At 36.4% G+C, this 8082-nt stretch overlaps 1 non-coding gene across 1 annotated transcript; it reads right to left on the reverse strand.

The window, feature by feature from the left end:
• Window positions 1-7681: 7681 nt before the first annotated feature.
• Window positions 7682-7789, reverse strand: LOC148570549 (small nucleolar RNA R71). Its single transcript, XR_015908057.1, has one exon. It is a non-coding gene; the product is annotated as a small nucleolar RNA R71 (small nucleolar RNA).
• Between the last annotated feature and the right edge of the window lie 293 nt (window positions 7790-8082).

The following is an 8082-nucleotide window of genomic DNA, read 5'->3' on the forward strand; positions in this document are numbered from 1 at the left end:
AGTCAGTTACTACTCGTCCACATTCTCATGATGCATCCTCATTATAGCCTACACTAACAACTCTTAGTGTATATCTACCCCCTATTTTAAGTATATTTTAGGCATCAGATTGGAGATCTCATATATTTCTTATTTGTAAACAAAAGAAATTCCATCTGAGATACCTAATCAGAGGAAATTTAAAAGATAGACTGTCTTTATTACCTTACTTGGCACTGACCTTTATAAGAGAGGAATCTCATATCCTCTCTTAAAATATGTGAGCCCATTAGAAGCAGACTTAGCACTTGCTGAAGCACATGAAGTAGTTTGTAGCACTCATGTTGAAAGCCAAAGTTTAGCCTATAAGATTTTTCGTGCAAGTTTCTTTTGGCTGACTTTATAACGTGATTATAAAGACAAAATAAGGCTTTGTGATCATTGTCAAAAGCATGCACCTATAATTCATAATCAAGCTAGTCCTATGCTCGGTAAAGGAGCATGAAGGCATCGGGAGAAGAGCTCAAAGCCGATGAGAGCCTTGTGTCCCCCCATTATACACAAGTAGAATGAAAAGGGCCACTCTGGACGGGTGGCACCATCCTGCCATTCTAGGAGACTTACCTAGCGATCGCCATGAAGATGCTCTAGCTCTTTTCCGGCTTTAGCTCTTTTCTTCTTATTAACTGAATTTTTTTAACTGCTAGTACCATACCTTTATTTACTGGAGACCTCTCTTGGTAAGTCAGCATGAAAGGCTATGGAATGTCTTAATGCTAGTCGAGGCAATGAATATTGTGTATAGATCTATCCCGTTGTCCAAGAGTAAGGCTTTCGCTCCCCCCTTGAAACTCAATCCTGTTTGTCAAATGCAGGTTTCGTTCAGTGCTTTACTTCAAGAGAATTTCTTTTTCTCTTACTTTTTTTTTTCAAAGAAGATAGGGTTTCGGTTGGCATTCGGCGTAAGCCCTTTCCTCTTATCTGTTGTTATCTTACCTTAGTAATTTATGTCCACACCCACGCACAAAGAATAGGTTGTGAATGTCCTCTTTTATTTTCAGGAAGAATTGGGATTTACCAGGAATGAGAGCAGAATGAGCAGCCTAACGACGTACCTTCAACTCGCAACTCGAAAGGCTAAGCCAATAAGAGATAGTCCTTCCGTGTGAAAGAATTGGATCTTCTCTTGTGAACGAATCCCCTGTTCTCTTTGAAAGACTAGCCTGTGGGACTAACTAAGTTATCACATTCGATTGAGGTAAGTTGATCATTTAATAAGTGGGGGATAGATGCTTTATGAGCATTTTCTTTAACTCCTGGTCAAGTAAAATTTCTTCTTGTTGGAATCAGTTATTTTTCAAAATGGGTTAAAGCTTAACCATTAGCAAAATTAACTTTGGACAAAATAATTTCTTTTGTTTAGAAAAATATTATCTGTAGATTTGGTATTCCACAACACATTATTACTAACAATGATCGGCAGTTTATTTGTTGACAAAAATTTTGTTGCCTTTTCATAGAACTTTAAGGTTCAATAAACATATCTCCTTAGTAGAACACCCACAATCAAATGGGCTACCTGAAGCTACTAATAAGGTGATTTTACATGCTCTAACAAAGAAGCTCGATGATGCTAAAGGATTATGGGTCGACCTTATACCTGAAATTTTATAGGGATATAACACTACTATTCAATCTACAACTCGAGAAATACCATTCCAATTAGTCTATGAATGCCACACCATGATCCCTGTAGAAATTTGTCAAGCCTCTTTACGCGCACATTTCACCTCTGATGATCAAAACTCACAAGCTAGACTTATGGAGTTCGATACTATAGAAGAAATTCAAAACTTGGCTGTAGTCAAACACTAAGCTATGCAACAACAAATAGCTCGGCGATACAATGCCAAAGTCCAACCTCATATATTTCAAGTTGGTAACCTCGTCTTAAGAGGAACTGAAGCTGCACGATGACCACCTGCTCATGGCAAATTAGCAGCAAAGTGGGATGACTGGTGCACGAATCCCCACATTTCGTACAACTAAACCAGCAAGTGCACTGAGTCATCCAAGTAATACCTGAGTGAGTTAGGGTCGATCCCACGATGATTGTGGTTTGAAGCAAGCTATGGTTATCTTGCAGGTCTTAGTCAGGCGGCTAGAAGAGTTGTTGAATTTGTGAGATCTGAACTAGGTTGATATGTTTACAATGATAATCTTAAATTTTATATGGTTAAGGTTTGAAGTTGCTTTGTCCTTCTGGATTAACTCTGGTCTTACTGTCTTCTTCAATTGTGAATGATTTCTTCTATGATAGGCTGTATGTGATTGATGCTGGTTTGAGCAGCCACCAATAATCCTCCAGATCTGAACACCAGGGTTAGTGCGCATCCAGTTTGATTGAGGGTGAACCTCCTGCAGTCCATTCTCCTTAATGATCCTATTCAAAATGCCACAGATAAGGTTGGATCTTCCAGATCAGAGAATGCTGTGCCTTTGGGTACTAGCCTCTACCATAGAGACCCTAATCTCCCTATACCTCGGTTGAACTGGTGTCTCGAGAAGTCCCCAATGAAGTTGTGGATTAAACGTTTGAGAGATGTATAATCAAGCTGGCGGTTCAATGCTTTCCAGTCACATATTCACACGAACGCAAGAAGACACGGGTGGTTGTCAGGCATGCAATCTTAGTATGAAAAACACAGCTGATTGTCACGGATCATCCCATTCATCAAGTTGAAGAACAAATATATAGCTTAGAATTGAATCAAACATGGATTGAAGAGAAACCGTAATACTTTTATTAATTCATAGAACTCAGCAGGGCTCCTCCCCTCAACTTAGGAAGTTTAGAAACTCATACTGATAGAAAATACAAGCATAGAATTCGAAATATGCTAGAAGAGATCCTAAACAAGTGTGATCTTCTCCCTTAAATACTAAACTAATGACTAGTAAGCGTAAAATAGTCTTTTTAGTGCTAAAATCCACTTTCGGGGTCCACTTGGTGAGTGTTTAGGCTGATCTTTGATGAGATCCACGTGTTAGGAGGCCTCTAGGGCATTGAACGCTGGCTAGAGGTCCTCTTTCGGTGTTTGGGCGCCTGGTCTCCTCCTTTGGGCGCTGGACACCTAGAATGGGGCAGGAGGCTGGTGTTGGACGCCAGTTTTGGGCCTTCTAATCTGAAGCAAAGTATAAACTATTATACATTGATGGAAAGCTCTAGAAGTCAGCTTTCCATAGCCATTGAGAACGCTCCATTTGGACTTCTGTAGCTCCAGAAAAGCTCTTTCAAGTGCAAGGAGGTCAGATCCGGACAACATCTGCAGTGCTTTCTCTGTCTCTGAATCAGACTTTTGCTAACTTTTGCTCCACCTCCTCAATTTGAGCTAGAAATTACCTGAAATTGCACAAAAATATACAAACTCAAAGTAGAATATAAAAATGTGAATTTTACACTAAAACCTATGAAAACTTAATAAAAATTAAACAAAACATGCTAAAAACTATATGAAAATGATGCCAAAAAGCGTATAAAATATCCACTCATCACAACACCAAACTTAAACTGTTTCTTGTCCCCAAGCAACTAGAAACAAATTAGGATAAAAAGAAGAGTAAGATACAATAAATCTCAGAGTTTCCAATGAAGCTTAGTTTCAATTAGATGAGCGAGACTTAGTAGCTTTTTGCTTCTGAATAGTTTTGGCATCTCATTATCCACTAAAACTCAGAATGGTTGGTCTCTTTAGGAACTTAGAATCCAGATGATATTACTGACTCTCCAAGTTCAGTTCCTTTTTAATTATTGAACACAACTTTTAGAGTCTTGGTCGTGGCCCTTGATGAGCGGATAATTTATACGCTTTTTGGCATTGTTTTTAGTATGTTTTCAGTATGATTTAGTTAGTTTTTAGTATATTTTTATTAGTTTTTAATTAAAAATCACATTTCTGGACTTTACTATGAGTTTGTGTGTTTTTCTGTGATTTCAGGTATTTTCTGGCTGAAATTGAGGGACCTGAGCAAAAATCAGATTCAGAGGTTGAAGAAGGACTGCAGATGCTGTTGGATTCTGACCTCCCTGCACTCAAAGTGGATTTTCTGGAGCTACAGAACTCCAAATGGCACGCTTCAAATTGCGTTGGAAAGTAGACATCCAGAGCTTTCCAGAAATATATAATAGTCCATACTTTGAATAAGGATTGACAACGTAAACTGGCGTTGAATGCCAGTTCCATGTTGTAGTCTGGCGTTCAGCGCCAGGAACAAGTTGCAAAGTAGAGTTCAACGCCAGAAACATGTTACAAACTGGCGTTCAACTCCAAGAAAGACCTCTCCACGTGTAAACTTCAAGCTCAGTCCAAGCACACACCAAGTAGGCCCCGGAAGTAGATTTCTACATCATTTACTCAATTCTGTAAACCCTAGTAACTAGTTTAGTATAAATAGGACTTTTTACTATTGTATTAGACATCTTGGGACGTTTAGTTCTTAGATCATGGGGGCTGGCCATTCGGCCATGCCTGAACCTTTCACTTATGTATTTTTCAACGGTAGAGTTTCTACACACCATAGATTAAGGTGTGGAGCTCTGCTGTTCCTCAAGGATTAATGCAAAGTACTACTGTTTTTCTATTCAATTCAACTTATTCCGCTTCTAAGATATTCATTCACACTTCAACATGAATGTGATGATCGTGACAAAGTCATCATCATTCTCCTATGAACGCGTGCCTGACAACCACTTCCGTTCTACCTTCGATTGAATGGATATCTCTTGGATATCTAATACAGGGGACCGAGTCCGAGTTATTAGCATCTTCGTGGTATAAGGTAGAACCCATGGATGGCCATTCCTGAGATCCGGAAAGTCTAAACCTTGTCTGTGGTATTCCGAGTAGGATCTGGGAAGGGATGGCTGTGACGAGTTTCAAACTCGCGAATGCTGGGCGTAGTGACAGACGCAAAAGGATAGTAAATCCTATTCCAGTATGATCGAGAACCGATAGATGATTAGCCATGCAGTGACAGCACATTGGACCATTTTCACAGGAGGATGGGATGTAGCCATTGACAATGGTGATGCCCTACATAAAGCTTGCCATGGAAAGGAGTATGATTGATTGGATGAAGACAGCAGGAAAGCAGAGATCAGAGGAACGAAAGCATCTCTATACGCTTATCTGAAATTCTCCCCAATGAATTATATAAGTACCACTATCCTATTTTATATTTTATTTATTTTCATTCACTATAATTTCTTAATACAGTTTAATCCGCCTGACTGAGATTTACAAGGTGACCATAGCTTGCTTCAAGCCGACAATTTCCGTGGGATCGACCCTTACTCACGTAAGGTTTATTACTTGGATGACCCAGTACACTTGCTGGTTAGTTGTACGAAGTTTTGAAACAGATATAAGATCATGAACGTGTGTATTGAGTTTTTATCACCGTTACCAAGGAATGGAATGATCACGATTTTGCATACAAAGTTTTTGGCGCCGTTGTCGGGGATTGTTCGAGTTTGGACAACTGACGGTTCATCTTGTTGCTCAGATTAGGTAATTTTCTTTTTGTTTTATTTTCAAAAAAAAAATTTTCTTCAAAAATCTTTCAAAAAAAAAAATTTTCCCTTTGTTTTCGAAAATTATTTTAAAATTTTTAAGAATGAATTCTAAAGTTTCAAAATGGTATGCTGAAGTTTGGCTGGCCATCAAGCTTTAGACTAACCTGGTATGATTCTTGGAATCTTGATTGAGGACTATGAAATCATTGCTTCCTTTTCCCTATACGTTTTCAAAAAAATAAAAGTATACAAAATAATAATAATAATAATAATAATAATAATAATAATAATAATAATAATAATAATAATAATAATAATAATAATAATAATAATAATAAAATCATAAAATCAAAAATATTTTGTGTTTCTTGTTTGAGTCTTGAGTCAATTTTTAAGTTTGGTATCAATTGCATTTTTTCTAAAAATGTATGCATTTTTCAAAAATTTATGCATTCATAGTGTTCTTCATGATCTTCAAGTTGTTCTTGGTAAGTCTTCTGGTTTGATCTTGATGTTTTCTTATTTTGTGTCTTTTCTTGTTTTACATGTGCATTTTTGCATTCATGGTGTCTGAACATTAAAAATTTCTAAGTTTGGTGTCTTGCATGTTTTCTTTGCATAAAAAATTTTTCAAAAATATGTTCTTGATGTTCATCATAATCTTCAAAGTGTTCTTGGTGTTCATCTTGACATTCATAGTGTTCTTGCATGCATCATGTGTTTTGATTCATAATTTTCATGTTGTGAGTCATTTTTTTATGTTTTTCTCTTTCATCATTAAAAATTCAAAAATAAAAAAATATTTTTCCCTTTTTCACTCATAAATTTTTGAAAACTTAAGTTGACTTTTTCAAAACTTTTTAAAATTTAGTTGTTTCTTATGAGTCAAATCAAATTTTCAATTTGAAAATCCTATCTTTTTCAAAATCAAATCTTTTTCATTTTTTTCTTATTTATTTTCGAAAATTATAAAAATATTTTTCAAAAATCTTTTTCTTAATTCTATCTCATAATTTTCGAAAATATTACTAACAATTAATGTGATTGATTCAAAAATGTTAAGTTTGTTACTTGCCTAGTAAGAAAGGTTCAATCTTTAAACTCTAGAATCATATCTTTTTAGTTTCTTGTTAGTCAAGTAATCAACTTTAAAATAAAATCTTTTTCTAACTTCTTATCTTTTTAAAATTGATTTTCAAATCTTATCTTTTTGTTTCAATCATATCTTTTTAAATTTCAATCATATCTTTTTCAAAAACAAATTTCAAAACTTTTTCAATCAATCTCATCTTTTTGTTTCAATCATATCTTTTTCAAAACCACCTAACTAATTTAATCTCTCTTAAATTTTCGAAAATACCTCCCTCTTTTTCAAAATCTCATTTTGATTAACTAAATATTTTAAATTTAATTTAATTTCAATTTTTAATTTTCGAATTCTCTCACATCTCATCTCCTTCTATTTATTTATTCATCTACTAACACTTCTCTTTCACCCAAAAATTCGAACACCACCTCCCTCTCTGTGTTCGAGTTTTTTCCTCTTCTCTTCTTTACATTACATTCTTTTCTTGTTCTCTTCTCTTTCTTATGAGCAGGAACAAGGAAAAAGGCATTCTTGTTGAAGCTGATCCAGAACCTGAAAGAACTCTGAAGAGAAAACTAAGAGAAGCTAAATTACAACAATCCAGAGACAACCTTACTGAAATTTTCGAACAAGAAAAGGAGATGGCAGACGCACCTAACAACAATAATGCAAGGAGGATGCTTGGTGACTTCACTGCACCTAATTCCAATTTACATGGAAGAAGCATCTCAATCCCTGCCATTGGAGCAAACAACTTTGAGCTTAAACCTCAATTAGTCTCTCTGATGCAACAGAACTGCAAGTTTCATGGACTTCCATCTGAAGATCCTTTTCAGTTCTTGACTGAATTCTTGCAGATCTGTGATACTGTTAAGACCAATGGGGTTGACCCCGAGGTCTACAGGCTTATGCTTTTCCCGTTTGCTGTAAGAGACAGAGCTAGAGTGTGGTTGGACTCTCAACCCAAAGATAGCCTGAACTCTTGGGATAAGCTGGTCACGGCTTTCTTAGCCAAGTTCTTTCCTCCTCAAAAGCTTAGTAAGCTTAGAGTGGATGTTCAAACCTTCAGACAGAAAGAAGGTGAATCCCTCTATGAAGCTTGGGAGAGATACAAGCAACTGACCAAAAAGTGTCCTTCTGACATGCTTTCAGAATGGACCATCCTGGATATATTCTATGATGGTCTATCTGAATTAGCTAAGATGTCGTTGGATACTTCTGCAGGTGGATCCATCCACCTAAAGAAAATGCCTTCAGAAGCTCAATGACTCATTGACATGGTTGCTAACAACCAGTTTATGTACACTTCTGAGAGGAATCCTATAGGTAATGGGACGCCTCAAAGGAAGGGAGTTCTTGAAATTGATGCTCTGAATGCCATATTGGCTCAGAACAAACTATTGACTCAGCAAGTCAATATGATTTCTCAGAGTCTGAATGG

The sequence above is a fragment of the Arachis ipaensis genome, chromosome B3, assembly GCF_059453495.1.
Source record: "Arachis ipaensis isolate K30076 ecotype BB chromosome B3, ASM5945349v1, whole genome shotgun sequence".
In the NCBI taxonomy this organism is placed as follows: domain Eukaryota; kingdom Viridiplantae; phylum Streptophyta; class Magnoliopsida; order Fabales; family Fabaceae; genus Arachis; species Arachis ipaensis.